The following is a 20,194-nucleotide window of genomic DNA, read 5'->3' on the forward strand; positions in this document are numbered from 1 at the left end:
TTTGTAGTCAGGCAGGATAGAAAGGATGGTCAACATAAAAATAAGAGGGAGATGGTTAGAATTGCAAAATAAGCAAAGTACGTTTTAAGAGAAAGCAAAAAAGCAGAAAGATCAGCTTGCCCTTATATGATACAAGTTACATTTGCAAGTGAACAGGCTTTCTACTAACAGAAATAAGGATGTGCAGTGAGTGTTTTAGACAAAACTGGAGGATAATCAGTTATTTAAGACAGAAATGAGTGCATGAAGCACTTTGCAGAAGTTCATGTGAACTACTGTAATACTTTTGCCTTACTGAACACTTTGAAACAGAAACTGAATATTTCAGCAGGACTTCAAGAGTCCTCGGAACTGGTTTTTGTTTCTCAACCATAGATTATTTACTCTAATGACCCCTTCTTCCTTTCTGCACTCTTTTCTTTTATTATTATTCATGATTTTTCAGCAGACAAGAAATTCCTCTGGAAATTCATTTGGGCTAATTGTTGCATTTATTTTAAAAGAACAAAGTAATATGTCAAAGCACATTACTCTTGAGGCCACTTCCAAATCTTAAATGTTAAATCTGTTGCCAGTCCTTATGATTTTTGGAACTGAAAATTGAAGACTTAATTTTCAAAAATATTTTATGTCAAATATTGGCACGCATTGTAGATATTATGGAGAGATGGTGAAGAGTGAAGCAAAGTTCTTGCATTTATGCCACTATGTATTTGACCTTAAGATCACTAATTTTCCTAGAATGCTTTGTACTTTACCTTTTGCTGTACCAGAACTGCTAACCATTTAAACTGTTCTCCCATCTCACATCCCAGCTAACAGGTTAAAATTCTCCCAAAAGGAGAAAGTAATGTGCCATTTTATTACAAATTTCTGGGGCATTACTTCCTTATTACAGTGTCGGCACTCAATAATAATGTTAACAGCCATTTTAATTTAATAGCTTGCATATTTCTCCATACCCTACAGTTGCTAAGGGAATGCAAACAAAACCACTATGTCATACTTTCCTTAACCTGAATCTCTTCTCTCACTGAACACGATCCTAATTCTTTGATGTAATATATGGTTTTGCACAAGACTGAAAAGAGCTAGTGTGGCGCTGAAGCAGATTACCCCTGGGACAAGTACAATAAATAAAGGAAAAAATAATTAATTTTCACACTTTATAACTGTGTCATACACCCTGATACCATACACATTAGACGCTTAATGGCTCTTATTTATTCTTGTTCTTTAAGGACAAACCAATTAATGTTATTCTGGGAGGTGTGAGGTGCACACTATATCCACTCTAATGAAAAGAAACTGTTCCCATTGTTTTGATGTACCTTCCTAGCATTCTCTCTCACACCTTCAGATGATGCGTGCAGCTGTTAAATCAATATTTAGTTCACTGATGTGTGACATCAATTGACAAAGACTGACTTAGTGTCCTGGGCATTCTCCTAAAATGTTGCGCCTATTTAAAGTATTGCTGTCTGGAGGAGTTACAAGCTTCGGGGGAAGACTTACTGAATTATTGCTATCAGCTCAACTGTGTAATAAAACCCGTGTTCAAATAATGCTGCCTGCATACAGCGTATTTAAACCAAATTAGTTTAAGTTGGAGCAATTTAGCATGTTTGCTCTTTCAATTGTAAAGGTCTTTTATGTTTTCTAGGAGATTTTCTTCAAGGACACGATCAAATAGGAATAAGTTTGCATACTTTTCCACAGCTAAACCTGAAGAGAAAGTAGCTAATAATTTGGAGATGCAGCTGGTAATATTCACACATATGTAAGTGGCTGTGTACTCTGAAAGTCAACTGCAAAATTGTCATACACACCTTTACTTTTTGCCCTGCTTAATATTAACATACTATAACACTTCTTTGTCATCTGTCAACCTAATACTTGAGAATAAGAGAAGGCACTTAAATTCAAAATTACACTGAGAATTTTCTAAGGTCACTCTAAAGAATAGACTTGTTCCTTTCATATGTATTTATATAAAACAAACAATTTACATGCATTTTGTATCATGTACTTTCAGAGTGACATGTCATATCATCTCTTCAGCAGCAGCTCAGCACTTCCCTTGGTTCTGGGCCTGCCAGCCAGTATAAAGATTTATTCATTGGACAAAAGAGGAAAGATTATTCAGTACATAAATCATACTCTTCCCCCAGAGTATGTCCCTTAAAGTCTACTTATTGCAAAGCCAGCTCTGTACAGTCAGATTCCATAATACCATGCTTTCAAAACAATTTTCACTTAAGAGTCCATGGCTGAAGTCCAGGACAGCAGTTCTAGACAACATTTACAACCATCTGATAGGCATTGCATTCACCACGGCAAACATCTCATCCAGGGGAATGCAAGATATTTTTTCTGACAAACCATCATCTTTTGGAGTCTTAATCACCCCTTCCTTCCTGACTTCTACTACTCTATATTTTCAAAGGTAAGAAATAGTAAACTTTACACATTCTTTCACTTCTCTAGCTTCATAATTTCTACCAGCTTGCTATCATCAGGTTTACTTGTCCCTAAGATCAACAACCTTTTTCTGAGAGAGTAAAAGCAAGAAAGAGCCTAAGGCTTTCTGGGTAAGACATGTTTGTCCCATCTCAAAACTCTGCTGAGCACACAGTTTTCCCTACAATTCTTTACATTAATCTCAGGGGTTCAAACTAGTAATTTTAGATACTCTGTCACATTAAAGGGAACAACTTTTGTGCAAATTTTTCTCAAAGTCAATAGGTTCTGTTTATTCTCTAACTACAAATCTATTCCTACCTCTCTCGTTTCTGCCTTTGTAGGCAAGTAAGTGGTTTCCTTCCTGAATGAACTAAGTTCATTATTGTTTTTGCCTTCCCTCTTAGTTTTTATCTTTCCTGCAGTCTGACTCTTCATGTTGGAATCTTCTGATTTATTTCCACACTGCAGCTCTCTTCTTGGAATATTTCACAGAATCACAGAATTGCAGGGGTTGGAAGGGACTATAAGAGATCCAACTCTCCTGCTAAAGTAGGTTTTCAACATTAGGCCACACCAGCAGTATTTGCAATTCTTTGACCATTTCCCCTCTCTACTCCGGTTATTCTGTTGTCAAATGGGACAAATACATCATGAACAGAAGATTCCTACTGTAGGTAAAAGAGTAACTTTTCCTTGGTGACACTGCCTGCCTCATTTAGTTCTACATTTTGCTTCATTACTAATTACTCATGGAAACTGTAAACATCATTCCCCCCATAAAATCATAGAACATTTACTCAAGTAAGCTCAACCAAGCAAACAAATTGATGCATACAAGGGGAACAATATAAAAGCTATCAGCAGGGCGCAGGTTTATTTTATGCGGATGTACAGTTTGCATGCTAAGGGGCTCAGCAGCACTCAAGTTTCCAAAAAAGTTTTTTTTTGGTTGACCAATTTTCTTCATTACTTACAGTACCCTGCAGAATTCAGAATTGCTACTCCAAACACACACTTTACAGAAGGAAGTCTGACATGCATGGCTTTTTAATAAGTTTTTCATTACCTGCTCTTGTTGATGTTTTTTCTTTTTTCTCACACTCTATTTTTAATGTCTCAGCCTTCATTCAATACTGTAAAACAAGAAGTGGAATATTACTACAGAATATCTTCATGGCAGAATATAAAAATAATCACATGATGTCCTTGAAGCATGAAAGCTCTCTAGGCAGTTTCTATTCCTGTTTGCATATGTAGTCTATGCATCTATTTTGGAAAAGTTATCTTCTTTTCCCATATCAGATTAAAACCCCAAAAATCAGTCTCAAAGCTTTTCTATTTTCAAAATAGAAAATAGTCCACACTATTTTTTTGTTTAAATCTAACACACAAAACTAAGAATGCACATTTCTGCAAAGAATTTGGTGACATCACTCAAGACCTGCACTTGTACAACTGTACATCATAAACTGGTGTTCAAAACTCATTCTATTTCAGAGGATGCAAGCCAAAATAAAGCATTCTTTTTATCACTGAGGAGTGTCTGTGTTGATTTAAATTTTAATTATTTGAGGCATATGATGTAGTTCTCTATCCTACAACAGATATCAATAAAGTGAATGCCTGATTATTGTCAATTCAGTTCCAGCAGGACACTGTGGACAGTTTATTCTGCAACAAGATGCAGCTTTGATTTATATAAAATAAGCATTTTTTTGGTGTAATTACTTTTAACAAAGTGTGATCTGTATCCCAGACTAATCTGTTTGCCACAATCCTAACATTTGCAGACAAATATATAAGTATATATATGAATATATAGAGACACTAATTTCACCAGCTCACATGTCAATATTAGCAGTGAGAAAAACCAAGTGATATATCTATTGTCCCTGTTAATCTTTTTCTGAAGAAAAAGGGCTGAAAGAAATTTTAGTACATTTTTTGTAGACATTTTCTTCTTTGGTGTGGGACATAACTTGTGTCACAGAATGTATAATGGTAAAAAAGGAAGAAAGAAAATGAAGCTTCAGATAGTGAAGCTTTACATTCTGTGATCAAATCAGTAGGATTCCATCAGTAGAGCAAATACATATCTACTGCCTCCAGTGCATTTCTGTCAATAACCACTCTTACTAAACTCCACTTTTCCTTAGCTCATGACTTAGACCGCATGGAGTTGGCTTTGTCCCAGCTATCCTCTGCCCCTGAGAGTTATGATGGATGAGGGATTCAGATTCATGACCCCTTTACTTGCATTTGAAATTGGCTGCAATATACTGGGCAAATCCTTTTTTTTTTTTTCCCATCCCCATAAACACAAGCAAGCACCAAGAAACCTGATCTGCATTAGCTCAGAACTGATACCCACCACTGATGCACCACTCGCAGCGCTGCCAGAAGAGCGTTGTATTGAAGTGTTCTGGACAGCTTTACTCATTGAAAATGTCAGCATCAGCACGTCTCAAAAAGATCTCCAAATCTGACTGTTGACACAGTAAGTCTGAAGATGCATTCAACTACAGCACAGAATGAAGAAAAGCTGTGAAGAGCAAGGAGAAAGGTTAGGAAAGAAAAGAGGCTACAAAGTTGGGAGCTGCTGTTCATTATTATGAAAATTGCCTAATGCTTTTCCAAGAGCCTAACAGTCCTAAATAATGCAGGATGCTTAGCCTTGTATCTATAATGGTGAGGGAACATATGCATCATCTACCAACACTGCCCATCCTGCCACAGTCTATGAAGAAAAATTCATAAAACATTCTACCAAGGATGGAATTCTTGAGGAGTGTGTTCACTTGACACGCTCCTCAAGAGTCCCATAATTGGTAGCACATTCTATGAATCTCAACACTACTCCTTTACATTCTTCTTGAATCACTGTGCTGTATAAAGCATCCATCAGTCAAAGGAGGAGACGGCTGAAATTCAAACTGAATGACCTGAAAGTTCAGAAGTGCTACATTTCTTAGAGCAGAGCAGCATGCCAAAAGCTGCATGAAAATGCCCAACTATAAAGCAAATGGGAAAGGCCTGAAAATTTTCTAGAAGCCCTCAGTGAAGTTATATGACATTCCTTCACTCATTTGTAAGAGGAAGTAGCATTTTTGTTATTAAGTTTTATTTTGCACCTTCATAATATGAACAACCTTAAGGTTTTATACGCTCATCTGATAAGACATTTACATTCCTACAGTTAGGTCAAATTCTTACTAAAATTAAATTGGTACTGTAAGTGTTTTGAATGATCACTGATTGCTTCAAGCTTTAGTTGCAATATCAGAAAATAAACAAGAATAAAGTAAAAGTAGTAAGAACTATATATTTCTGCAATTTTCATTGACATTTAACCCATCTTTCCTGAACTGCCATTTGACAAATATGTAATGATTTGGCCAGCCATAATCACAGAGACAAATAAAATAAGTCAAGTTTAAGATGACTTTTCTTAATTGATCTTTGTCTACAATTAATTATTCATTGTTTGAATTAATACTATTTACAAACAAGAAACAGTTTCTAATAGTCTAATATGGTTACATTACATTTTTCTAACTGAAAAATTACATTATGAGCTTGTTTTGTCATCTATCCCAATTCAGTGGGCACTGTAAAAAAAACACACACACACACGTGTATATATATACATATATATATATGACAATTTGGCCTCGGTAAAAAAAGGAAAGGACTCTATTTCAGAGGCATAGTATTCAGATTAAATCAACCAACTAAAGACGAAAACAGTTTTATCTTGTGAACACATTTTAGCTAAAACAAAGCATTGTCATTTTCACAGCTGATAAGCATAACTTTTATAAAAGATAAAGGCAATAAAAACCTTCAGCAAAATGAATGTTATTCTGTTTTTAAATTATGCAAACAAATCACAAAATTTCTGGGATTGGAGCTAAGTTCAATATTCCCCATTTACATTCTTGACTCAATCTCCACCTCCTTTTTTTCCTCCAATCATGCTTCCTCTAATTTACGTTCCTATCTTGCTTATGTTTTCCTAAAATTATGAAGTAATATTCCTTACAGTGCAAGAAACAAAGATGACAGCAGAGAGTAAGATCTAAAAGGACTGCTCATTTTCCATCATCTTCAATTCTGCCAGGTAGCACAAATGGCCTTCCAGACTTGGGCAGGATACTGGTGAATATCTGAGATGACTGCAGCCACATGCATTTCAGCTCATGACTCCCATCCCTTGTGGTGATAATGACAGCACTAAGCTTTCCACTTCAGAGAAAAAAAAATAACACAGAATTGGTTGTTTTGTACCTGAGAACAGCTAAATCGTATTGATATGTGGACAGTCACTTAGAAGTACCCCAGAAGAATGATACAGGCAACTAATGACTGAATACTTACTTGTCTCCAAGAAGTTTCTACCAACAATGGAGAACCATAACTTGCCCCCCTAACTTATCTCTACAGAAGTTTTGTCTTCCAACCTCAACTATGTTTTAACACTGGAGGAGGTCTACATAAGTCTTCCAATCAATTTCAGTGATCTCCAGCAGAAGGCTTCAGCCCTTCATCTTGGAACTGCTTCTGAAGACAGCATATTCTGTAAAAATTTGTATGAAGTAGATTTACTCAATAATCTACTGAAGCTCAAATAAATGTTTCAATTCAATGTGCTTTGGATCAGTCTGTGTGCAAACTATGTTTTCTGAATAAATATGAACAATCATCAATAAATATCAGTACTACACTGTTTTAGTTATACATTACAATGGACTCCCTGAAATTCATCATTCCTGAAACCCTAGACTAGAGATCCAAAGTTTTCAATGGCAGATCCATGTTCTCACATCAGAAAGAGATCAATCCCTGAACTTAGGCTTTATGCACCAAAGACAAATGTCTATCAGTTCATTGGAAATTTCATACTACTAATTTTTCTACAGTGTCAATTGGATTTCACATCTACAGTAGCTTTCTTCTCTGGTAGTTCCAAAGAGGAAAATGCTTGGGTATTAGTGATAACCACTATTCACAGATATCCACTAATCTTGATATTTCATCATTTGATACCTAATGTAGTATATCTTAATGGAAGCTTTGAAAGCATGTGTCAAAAAAAAGCATTTAATTTCTACCTGTACTTGTATATATTGCTCCTATGACTGACTGCATAGAACAGGAGAATACCGATGAAAAATTAGTACCCAAATAATTCACTAATTACTTAAATACATGTCTATTCTCTTATTGTAATTATGATGCAAATTTAAGAATGGAAATCAGCTCTCCACGTTTACAAATGTATTTTTACACAAGTTTTCAAATTGTTGTGTATGTGACCTCAAGAGTCTCTGACCCTCAGAAGCTATTTTACGAAGCAGTCAGATTTTTTCAGATCTTTTTTCTCCCAAAACAAAATTAAAAACTCAAAATCAAATGTGATGCATTTTTTAATCAAAATTAACATAATAAAAAGTCAGTAAAAAACTAAAGATTAGTGCCTAAATATTAGAGAACTACTTCCTTTTCCCTGACTTTGTAACTTTGTTGTTATTATTATTTTTAGGAAACTTTACCCAGTGTAAAACAAAATCCAGTATGGAGTGGAATGAGAAGTTCCCAACTACATAACAACTAAGAAGCCTATCCAACTAATGAGGCTTCTGTGAAATACATCTAGTGTTTATCAGCTGGTTATCGTGGAGGCCAGTGATGCTGATGGAATGTGAGCACAGTTTCCGCCACTCCGACCACAGTGCCTTTCCAGACCTCATCCCAAGTGGAAACAAAAACCAGTTTTGGCCATCAGAAACCTGATTAATTGGGAATGACATTCTGGGCCTAGTGTTAGTGACCCAATGATCAGGAACTGCCCTGGAGCTTTAAACTCTTATGTCCTTCCCGAGGCTGCAGTCACACATATAACAAAACTGACTAGTTAAATTACATTAGCCATCTACTGTTTACAAATTTCAGGATCACACATGGTCTGCCACTGTTTGGCACAATCAGCCCTGGCATTTGAAGCTGCTGACAGATTGCCAACCACTGGTACAGATGGTGGCAGCACAGAGTGCTAATTACTGATGACATTAATGATGAGGTAACCTGTCTCTCTTCGGCTAATAAACAGATGGAATGTGTTTCTTATTAATTTTTTCAGATAACAAATTGATCAGTTTTAATAGTAGACAGCAATAAAACCAAATTATATGTTCTTTGGAGAAATTTGTTTTCTGCTAATTGCTCTAAACAATCAATAAAAGAATTACAACTGGCATTATCCCACTGGGAACAGAAGCAGAGAAGTCAAAGTCAATTAGCTTCCTATATTATGATGCACTCACATGGAAAGAGCCATTATAACAGACTAAAAAGTCAAACTACAAACCATGCAGTTCCATGAAAAAAAAAAAAGACAGACTTAGATATAAAATCTAGTCATGGGGCTTTTAAATATATTTTTCTTCATGTATCGCTGTAGTTTCCAGTTTTGTTTAGATATTTCAAAAAATAAAATAAAATAAAAATCCACCAAAAATGACTTTCTTGAATCTTAGAAGGGCCGATGACTTAGGAGAGCACTAAGGCCCTAAATCTTTAGAAATCATGAGTGATGAATCTCTCAATCTACCAAATAAAAACTGTCAATGTTCAATTAAGACAAATATGATACATGTAGAAAAGCTGAAGACTCCACAGTGGCCAGTGAAATGCTACAGAATAGGGAAAATAGTTGCCACAGGTGGCTTCCTAGCTCTTCTTATAATATAAATATTCTCACTTGTGTATGGGGTGGAAGGCAGAAATAAAATGGGGCAACTGTTCAATGTTTACACCTTATCAACACTTAATGAACAGTTTTGTTTCAAGTGATGGGACATCACCACTAGGATTGGAAGTCCCTACCCTATGAGAGCACCAGACTAGCAGCGTTCTGAATCTCACGTGTAAAAGGCAGGACCTTGAGCTCTTGCTGAGAGCCTGAAAGCCATGAGGAGCAGAGAGAACCCTGAGCTCTGCAGGGCCCTGCCTCCCAGACCTGCAGTGCCTCTCATTGCAAACCTCAGCCTGTCCAGGGAGAGACAGCTCCTCACACACAGTGATATCCTGCTTCAAAATTGAGAAGAAATTATTTCAGACATATACTTCATATAACCATTTCCCCCATCATGGGACTATAATACATCAGAAAGCAAAACAAAAATATATTAACTGATCATTGAATATTTTAACTAAAAGCAATTGGAAAAAAGTAGCAGCCATGCAGCAACAACAAAGGAGTAACCATCAGAAAAAAATCGCAAGCACATAAGAAACAGTAATTCTCTACTATAACAACTTCTCCTTGTCTTATCTGATTATACTCAAATGGACAGAGTATTCTTAATATTCATTTATTAGCATTAATATTAATAAAGCCTAACTGGTTTTAGGTTAACTTTTAAACATTACTGAGGGATTGTTCGTTCTAATACATTCAAATAAGAAAATGACAATTCAAAACACTTTGTGTGGAACACAACTCCCTTTGTATGTTGCAAGATTAAAGTCCACATTATTTCATATTAACTCCTTGTACCTCAGAGTTCCTCGTCAGTGGAAAGTTTAGCAGTGCGTTTTTTCCCTTGAAGATTAATCATTACACAAACCTTATGACTTAACTTCTCTCTTAAACTGAACTCCTGACTCTTGTAGTAAGGAGTAACGAAACAGCCAAAGTGTTCCCGCATGAGCTACCTGACTGACAGTACTTATTTCTCTGAGATCACTCCACCAGGACATTTTCCTGCACAAGTTTATTTTTCTACAGTAATGTCTCTAATTTTAAACTGGGTAAAAATTGCTGGCCACCCAAGTTCTTAACACATTCATCAATGTTTTCAGCAGTGATGTAATGTTGTATTTGAAAACACATTATCTCCCCATTTTTTACTTTATGCTGTTGCACACAAAGGAGTCAATTTTTTTATGTACATACAATTGCAAAGGCATCCAAAACTTTTGTTAAAGGCCACCTACTTTTTCCATGAGTTACCAGAAACAACACAGACAGCCTATTTAAAAGTGAATGACAATGAGTAGTTGTGCTAGGCTGGGAAAGGTTTACATACATTCTCACAACTCACTTTATTCAGAGCTCCTACACAACAGCTTGCAAATCCTACAGCCACTAATTTAGCAACACATTGTGACTCCTTCTGTTTTCTTCCATTTGCCTGAAGCAAAATCAAGTTCTAGTGACCTTTTTTTTGTCCAATATATATGAAATTGGTTCATGTGACCTGGGTGCTATTTTGAGCAAAGTATTAAATACCTTGTACAAAGCAGATGGTACAGACTGCTGTCCATGAAATTCCTATGACTGCTTAAGATGGGATGTCTGTGCATTGGTGAATAAATGAAATCTTCAACCAAACTTTGTTGAAAAGGAAATCAAACATTTTTAGTTTTGTTCCAAAACATTCCTAATTCAGAGGCCATTCTTCTGCTAAGCAGGGAAATAGAAGTTTTAAGGAATGAAATGTGTTTAAACATTTTCAGTTTTCCTCCTTAGCCAGGCTTCTTGTAAAATGAACATAACATCTCTCTATTGCTGTATGCGCAGCAACAATTAATTGACACTTATAACATGTTTTGTATATATTCCTATGAGAAACAGCATGTGGAGGTCAGAAAATATACTTGATGCAGAAGGATACAAGATACAGACTGTCTGCAAAGCCAGTTATGAAATTTTGAAATATGCTGTGCATTTCTAGCTTACTTTTCAAGCAGAGATGTTTTCTTCCTGTGCTAATGCAAGACAGATTTCTGCAAAACACCAGATTAGCGCTAGTATTTTTCTTTACAACCTATTCCTCTACAGAATAAATACCAAAAAATTACCAAATTCTGTTCTCCTTCTCATTTTGGCAACTGCTACTTAAGTGCAATTCTGAATCACAAATTTTGCTTATCATCTATAGACTGCTGAGGTTATTTTTTGTTTCCCTTAACGCTATAAGCCTCATATTTTATCATCCATAGATGCAAAAGAGTGGGTATCTAACAAATACTAAGTCAGCTCCTACCCTGCAACTGTTGTCTTCCTTCTACGCAAAGCAATCCTGAAGTATTTATACAGATGAAAGGAAATCTTTTTGTCATACTCTTTGCTCATCTGGGTCACCTGAAACGCAAAGGGCAAAATTAAATTCTGATTAATAGTAAAACAGTTCATTCCTTCTTCTGCACTCTGCTACACTTAACCATGCACACAATGTGGTAATTGCTTTTGCTTGACTTGTTCAAACAGTCATGTTCATGATGTGACAGCTAGGGCACTAATATATTTATGCCCTTTGTAATCGGGCAGCATTGCTTGTAATTAGGTGCAAAGTTAATTAAGTGCAATACATCTAATAACTGCCTGCCGGTGATTGTAAAGTTTGATTTAGCACATGAACTGTCAAGGTGTCAGAATGGTGTGTTAAAAAATAAGTTGCTAACAAAAAACAAACCTGCCACAAGCAAAAGAAAAGCACTGTGACTGCAAGTCAGTTGAGAAACAGAAAAGATACTCAAATGCCTCATATTTCTGACACTGGGAAATGATCTCACCAGCATGACGAGTAGTTGTATCCTGCTTTGCTAAAATTCAAATTGAAATATAATTTTATCTACCAGCCAACATCTTCTGCTATAGACTAATGCTATGTATCTACATCCTTAAAGCTTTTATAAATGTCAGTAAGAGAATAGAATTACTTAAATATATACATAAGGAGAAGATTGAGAGAGTTGACACTTCATGTTTAGGGTCCTGGTTTTGATCCCTTTCTTTTATTGCACAAAAACAAACTGTTCTTTTATTGAGTGTAAGAGAACAGTGTGCAAATACTTATAAGTAGTAACAGCTTAAAAACTCCACTTTAGTTGTTTGGGTTCTAGTTAATTCCTTTATTTCAAGTCTTCACCCAAGAAAAAAAACCACACATTCCCTTCATGATCTTAGTCACTACAGAACATTCTTTCCCCAAATGACAATTTCCAATTACTTGTTCTTGGTTTCAACTATCTACTTTTACTTTTATTTCTCCCTTGAGGTTTCTGGAAAACCAGCTCCTTTCCTGTTAATTGATGATCACTTCTCCATGGGTACGATTTTTTCTTAAATTCAATTTTGATTACTTCAGATGTTTCTTTCACCTCCATCTCTTTATGGTGACAACTGTAAAATGTTCTTCTCTTCGTGCAAGGCAGTCAAGGCAAGTCTGAGTCAAAGCATAGCCAGTCAGTGGCAAAAAAATAAAGAGCAAACAGATGGCAAGAATATACATAGAAGAATTTAGGACTAGATGCACATCAGACTGTAAGTTATACTGAGCATACGTAATGAGTTATGCAGCAATACAAAATATATGCACAGTTCAATAATACTTTGGTTCCTAACACTCCCAGACACATGAAATTCAGACAAATTATACTTGTAAGATACCAAAAGAAAAGTACGGACAATGCTTTGAAGGTTTTTCAAGCCAGCAGGTCCAAATGAAATGGATGAAAGTTGTACACAAATAGGGCAGCCCACAAACTTTGAGAAATAACACAAGTTCACAAGAGTATTATTGCTTCCAAAGCAATCACCAGCAAAGCTTTCTTTCTAAAATGCTTCACAAAAATCAATGTCAGATAAGCCAGTCTTTGTGGTTAGTTATTATGAACTGATATTTGATCAGGGAAATTATGCTGCAAATTGACATGAAATTAATAACGCTTGTTGTGTGGTGCCCAACGACAAAGGTAAATGCTAATGGCTCTGAAATCCTAATGACTGCCAAAGTACTCTTCTGAGCTTTGATTAGTGCTTGTGTTGTGCAATTATGCTTTTCTGTAATTACCGTGAATTACCATCATGATATTATTATTCTCATATTTTTTACTCCTCTGAAATTGTCAAAATTTCCTGCAGCTAAAAATGAATTTGATTTGCATTACCACAAGCTTTGACTGTTTAATGAAAAATGATTCCATGCAGACTCTCACGTTAAATTGTCCATTTAAAATTTTCCTGTTATCTAGATTCTGTTGAAGTGCTCCTTCTTTCATTTATCGTTTGCCTTTATTATCACAGTCACTGTCCTTGCTTTATGCTAGATTCTGGAGGGGAATGAAACAATGAAAGACATTTTTATCTATATCACTGCTTCTGGCTGGAAGCCCTTTCTCTACATATTCTTTCTCTTCCTTAAAATTCCCTATTTGGAAAGCTTAAAAATGCCAGCACTTTCCATCAAAATGTGCTATCTGTGCTAATAAGATGATTTTCTTTGGGTTCTAGTAGGTTTTGCAGAAATCTACCACTGACTTGCCCTAAGCCAGTGAAGTGACCAAAGTCCACGAGATGACTTTGCCTATGCTTAATAGTTACTGAATATTTTTCTCAAGAAATAAATGTAAAGGGGCAGTGCATGCATCCCAGGAACTTCCATTTCTTTTCTAGGGTCACTACTGAAGTGTTTTTGGTAAATGTGGATATTTTTGTGGCTTTCAGTGCTGTAGTGGCTTAAAACCTCACAAGATAGCTTCAAATGAAGACCATTTATCAAAATGAGTTCTTCATTTCAACTTGCACAATTTGAAGAAAATCTCAGGAGTGATTTTCAAGATGCCTGCGCTCCTTATAAGTAGTATTGATCATTTTCAGACAGCTACTTAACAACCTTGGAAAGAACAAACAAGCAAAACCAAGAGACCGTCTGACCTTCAGAAACTGAAAAATAAACAGCTATTTTTTGTGCATTTTACAATAGGCTTTGTTTATGTGCTGGTAAAAAATAGACTCGACTTCTAGTCTTGATTTTTGTTGTCTAATTTTTTTCCCATCTGTAAATATTTTCTTTCCTCCTTCCTTGGTGATTTTACAGAACATCACCCAATGTTCTGTTTTATTGTTTTGAGGGCTTTTCAAAGCCTGCTCCGTGACAGCTTGCAAAACATGACTGCAACTATGTCATGAGCAAATACTCAAACCATGTACTCAGCATGGCTGTAATGAAAACGTAGCTTAAGCCATGCTCAAAACTAATCTTTAGAAAATATTTCAAGAGCAGAAGTGAAAGAACAACTGAGTTCAGTAGATTTCTGGGTACTGAAAGTATTTCAAAGCTCATATGGTATGAGAACCAGCAAAATCCATTCAAAATCCAAGCTGCAATAATCAGAGAAAATCTGGGTTTGTAAGTCTTTTTTTGAGATGTTGAGTTAAATAATTTTAAGAAAACATCAAAAAGACATGACCTTCAAACTGAAAAGTATTCAAGTAACACACAACCTAAAGATGCCATCTGAAATATTTCTTCCGACATACACTGTTTCCTCATGAAGCATGTATACGTTTAAACCGATAATTAATAGGAGACTGAGACAAAATCTATCCTTCAAAGATTATTGACATTCAGATTTTTTTTTTCTTGACTTACAGAGGAAGCTTACATTTCTATTGCAACAAAAATAGAAAAATCCTGTGACCACTCATAGTTTTGATAGCCTTAAAGTCTGTTTTTTATGTTCCTTTATCTAAGTGAAGTCCATCATAGTTTTGCTGCCTGTATCATAAAAGCCTTCCCTGTAGTATTTTTACTAAAATAGTAATTCAGTAGTTTTTGAAAAAGTTTTACTTCTCATACCTAAAACCATTTTGTGAAGCATTCACAAATGCTAGACCAGAACAAGATGGTCTAGATAACTCTAATTTTGTATTATCTATTTAGCCACATATGCACAATATATTATTTTGAACCCTTCTCTCTCTTTTTTCTTTCCAGACTTTTTCAACTAGTTCTATTTCCACTTCATATATGCATCAAATTTTTCTTTCACATACACACCGGTTTCATATACAAAATGTTAATATAACACGCATGGTCACAATTTTACACTCGTAGTATTCAAATAGGTTCAAAGTAAGTCAGAATAAGGTTGATCATGCCCACACATACACTTGAGGAGATGAAAGTCCAGACAAGATGAATGAAAACAACTGTTTTTTAAAATCCTATATATATATATATATATATATATAGGATATATGTATATATATAGGATGTATATATATCCCTCAAATATTTTGTTTTCCATTTTCACCACGGATAATAACAAATGCAGGTAATTCATCTAAAAGTTTATTGTGATGTGGGGAAATTTGAGCCCCCACTGAACATCTGTAGACTGTATCTTTTGAAACAGTGTTCCACCATTAAGATTTTACAATGACTGCTAAACAATGCTGGGTTTTTAAGCAGCAATGCACACTCATGAAACCACAACTTCTCATCTGTTTGTCAGTGCTGTGACTGTGTTCTCATCGCTTCCCAGATGAATCATCATTCCACTGCAATGAGTGTATGTTCTGATTAAATGAGCACGTGTTACACGGCCATCATCTTTGACACTGTTCTAAATATTGGTTCTGCATCTACTCAAGCCAATTACAGCTGCCATCAAACAAACATGGCAGTGACACTGATAGTAAGATTAGCACCTTGTATACTTTCATTTCAATCTGCTTCATACTAGTTCTACTTGAAATCAAGATATAAGAAGGGTTCTCATTTTTCAGATACCAAAACATTACATAAACAAGTGGGAATAAACAAGCAGTAAAAAGCTGGAACATCCCGCTTTGACCTTGCCAGTGAGTGAACTTCCTATGACTGGAACCAGTACAAATGCAAATTGTAAGAGAAGGTCCTGCATTTTATGGAAATTTCTGCTCTACCACCCAAAAAGTCATTGCCCGGTCTTAGCCCTCATACGGGAGGTCAGGACAGTTCTTGCTTGTTTCAGCGTTTTTCTTTCATATTACAGATCAGTTAATCTTATACACATGTGCCTCTGATGAGATGGCAACTGTCCCTGGCTAAGGAATTAACACTCCTTTTAAAGTTATGCTCTTTCTTTTGAGCTTTCAGCAAACAAATCAAATCCAGCATTTAGCAACTGCATGTTTCAAATCACCCAAAGCCCTTTCAGATCTTGAAGCTTTACACACTGTCTGCTAGAATAACCTCAGGCACTCTGTTACAATTGAATCGTAACCAGTGACACCCTCTTTCCCATCCCATTGCACTAGGTTACCTCCACTGTCTGTGGAGAGGACTCCACATGCTTTCATGCAAGCAGTAATGTGCTGAGCAACAGAAGGAACATATTATTAAATATTTCTTTTATCTTCAGTCACAACAGACACAAGTTTAATCAATCCTCAAATATTTTCCATCAGACTACTGCATCTACAAAAGTTTCAGACCTTGGAAACTAATTTAGGTGATTATGGCTCCTCAATCTCTTTTCTCTAGCCCAACCAATTTAATCCACAAAACTTTGACGAAAATGCATGGCCACATGCCACAGTGCAAGATGAAACATACATAATCATCTATGTTGCTTGATTTCGTCCTGCTAGGCCTCATGCTCTTTCTCTGAGATACCATAGTTTTTGCCTGCTGACCTTTCACTAGAGTTGAAATTTTTGTTTGAAGGTGCTAGAAATATTTCAGCTCCTAAGTGGTTGCATCTGACTGGAGATTGCAGTCAGTGAGCTGGGTGGTCCCTTCTAGTTCAACACTTTTTTAAGCTCTTAGGAACTGACTATGCAACACCAGCGCTGGACTTGACGTACTTGAACAGCCATACTATTTCCTTATTGCAACTTTTCCTATTGCAACTTCCAGTGTAGTGTGGAGAGATTTATCTTCTCTTTAAATTCAAGACTTTAATGTTGGAAAGTAATATATGCTTTAACCGTAAGCAAAAGGCCACATCTTCTTCCTTTCCTCTGACTGTTCTAGAAAAAAAAAAAAAGAAAGAAGAGCAGTCTGAAAGCAAAAAAGTCATGTGGAGTTTTGTATACAAATCCCTTCAGACAGACAAATATTCTGAAATACTAATACCCATCAACATATGGATGTTCTGCTTATGAATTCTTGTAAATCTTTCAGGTTACACCTAGAGCAGCAAATCCAAGCTGCCTAGTAGCCAACACAAGGGCATTTAGGAAAGGGAGTTCCAGTCCAGGAACTGTTACTCAGCATGGATCAGCCACTTTCCTCTTGGTGTTAACTATTTCTCTTTGCAAAGCACAGAGTTAATTAAGAACAGGAAATTATATGTAAAAAAAAATCCTATTACAGAATATTCCATTCTTCATACTCCCCTAAACTACAGGAAGTGTTAAAAATGCACTGCTCTAACAGTCAAGATCAGTGTTTTATTGGCCAAAGTACCTACCACCGGCTAAATAATTTAAAGTAAGTGTGGCTAAATTTTAAAATGCATTATTTTTTTCTAGGCAGCTACATATATGTTTGGATGAATGCATGACTTGTCTTAGTGTTTTAGGTGTCAGAATAGAAAGATACTAAATAGATTTGGTAGTTGAGTACATCACTCTAAGTTCTTACTTGGACACTCAGGGACAATATACAGTACTAAATACAGCTTTAATTTATTTGCCAAAAAGCTGTGAAATCAGAAGAAAGCACCTGACACATTTGAATAGGCCTTTTAGTGAGAGTCAGATATAAACAACATATAATTATGGCTGAATCTGGATGGTTAGTATGTGACAGGATCTTCTAGACAACCCAAGTTGTGTTCAAGATGGTTGACCTAGTTCACTACTGACAGAATAATGCCTGAGTAACTAATTTCATTAATCAATTCCCAGGCTGAAATTTCAATCACAATATATATTAAACTAGGCCATTCATTTAACTGTATTTCAAAGTGTGTAACAAAAGATGATCGCCTGTTCTAGATAAAAATTGGACCACAGACATTAATCCCTAGATCTCTTTTGTCCCATTCTGAAGGCAGTACCTAGAACAACAATATGGTAATATTCAGGAGACTCTGGAATGACTGTTACCACAGACATGATAGATGAGACACTGCAGAGCAAACATCACTAGATTTGTGGGAACTACACTGAAAGAATCCCTGGTAGCACAGTTGTGCTACCAGGATGTGTGAACCTGAGTGAAGATGTAACGTGTCAGGAAGACCTTCCTTGTCCTGCTTTAAATTAATTAGGTCCAAATATTGGAAAGCAAAAGTTTGCAGCCTTACTGATATGAACCAAGGTTACATAAACAGACAAATCGTAATCACAAGCACGGCAGAAAGCCAACATGTTGAAGTGAATGTCATCGACGCTGTCTCTCTCCATCTGTGAAGAACCTTTTAGGGCAGATGAATGCTAAAAATATTTATGCTTCCTTGTGAAATAAGCACTGATCTTCTCATGTACAAAACACGCTAGGTAAGTATTTGATCTTCAACTGGTTTTAAAGTTTAAAAAATCTTTTTGGCATAACATAGCTACCAAACAGAATCAAACAAGTTGAAAGTTACTTTTACCAAAGCAGATGAATGACTGTCATCCGGATACAATGACAGCAAGACAAGCTTATTGAGAACTATTTCACCTGCACTGATGCATCCAGATTTGCTTTCCAGTTGGGATCTTCAGTCTAATATTGAGCAAGCTTAACGGCTGAGCTGTAGTTGTACAAGGATAGAAGCAAACAAATACCTAAGGAAATTCTGAAATAAGACTGGAAGTATAGGCAACAGCATGGATGAAGAGCAGGATGTTCGTAATAGTAGAACACATTTGTAGAAATGTTCTTAATTTGAGCTAGTTAGAAATGATCCTAAAGGATATCTGAAAGATTACTCATTTTCCCTGAAAGCAACATTTCTCACAGGGATGTATTTATTTCTTCTGGAAGAGCTGGGCCTGGCTCCAGCCTCACGAATGCCATTTCAAGAGTTTTCAACTGAAAGCCTCATCCCGAGGACCCCAGATGTTCCAAAAGTAAAACCAAGCCAGAAGCTAGCTGGCAGGTAAATTTAAAATATCTGCCCTGAAAACCTGATTCATTTGGTGATATCACCGGAGTGAGCATGAGAAGGGCAACTACAAAAACCATTGACCAGCAGCTGTGGAGAAAACTAGAGGACAAGGTTAGGTATAGAAATATCACATTTAAACTTTTCCCACATGTAATTCTACAGGAGTTCTGATGAAACAAATTTTCTGAATTTTCAGCTCTTTTTCTCTTAAACAAATAATTTTTTAAAAAACTAGTTGAAGAACTTACTTTAGAAGACCAAAGCAATAGTCAGGGGACATGACTGACTAACACTATTGCTTGTTTGTACTTCTCACCTTTAGTGAGAAAATATGCTCATTCTCAAATCTCACTGAAACATATTTAAATATTGAAAGTTTTTCTTTCCAATTTTTTTTAACCCTCATGTTTTGTTTTGTTTTGTTTTGTTTTAAATAAAGCACTATTCTAAATCACAGTCTCTCCAAATCTCAGGAAATAGAATAGTCCATCATTTAGCGAGTTTAACAGCTCCCACATTGCTGAGTGAAGAGTACATATCAAGTACAAAGATCTTGGCATTTTTTTCTACTTTTTCCATGATTAGGGGAGCTTCAATCTTCAACTCAATAGGCAGAGCTGCTAATCTGTCTTTCCTCTTCCAAGACAGGGAATTTTTTCTACAAACCAGGAGAATTTTGTGTGCATGTTAGAAATAATAAATATTATTAGTTGCCACAAGAATACTGTGAGATGTTCAAAGCCAGGAATGCCGGGGAGTTTTACGTCCCTGAGATGCTTTCTTTCATAGTCTCATTTCTTATAATTTTTATTTCCTTCTTTTTCTAGCAGCAGTGCTCTCCCATGTAACATTT

The 20,194-nt window shown here is 35.9% G+C and overlaps 1 long non-coding RNA gene across 5 annotated transcripts in view; it reads right to left on the reverse strand.

Moving 5' to 3' along the window:
- LOC104910709 overlaps positions 1 to 20,194 on the reverse strand; it is a 93,689-nt gene that overhangs the window by 38,052 nt on the left and 35,443 nt on the right. For 4 of the 5 annotated variants that reach the window (XR_004159595.1, XR_004159594.1, XR_004159597.1 and 1 more), the window contains exons 3-6: positions 11,514 to 11,611; positions 6,506 to 6,708; positions 4,835 to 5,005; positions 3,530 to 3,596 (exon numbers count right to left, since the gene is read on the reverse strand). This is a non-coding gene — a long non-coding RNA (uncharacterized LOC104910709). The remainder of the gene's footprint in view (positions 1 to 3,529; positions 3,597 to 4,834; positions 5,006 to 6,505; positions 6,709 to 11,513; positions 11,612 to 20,194) is intronic. The other variant, XR_004159598.1, reaches the window with a different exon arrangement.

This window comes from Meleagris gallopavo, chromosome 4 (genome assembly GCF_000146605.3).
Source record: "Meleagris gallopavo isolate NT-WF06-2002-E0010 breed Aviagen turkey brand Nicholas breeding stock chromosome 4, Turkey_5.1, whole genome shotgun sequence".
Lineage (NCBI taxonomy): Eukaryota > Metazoa > Chordata > Aves > Galliformes > Phasianidae > Meleagris > Meleagris gallopavo.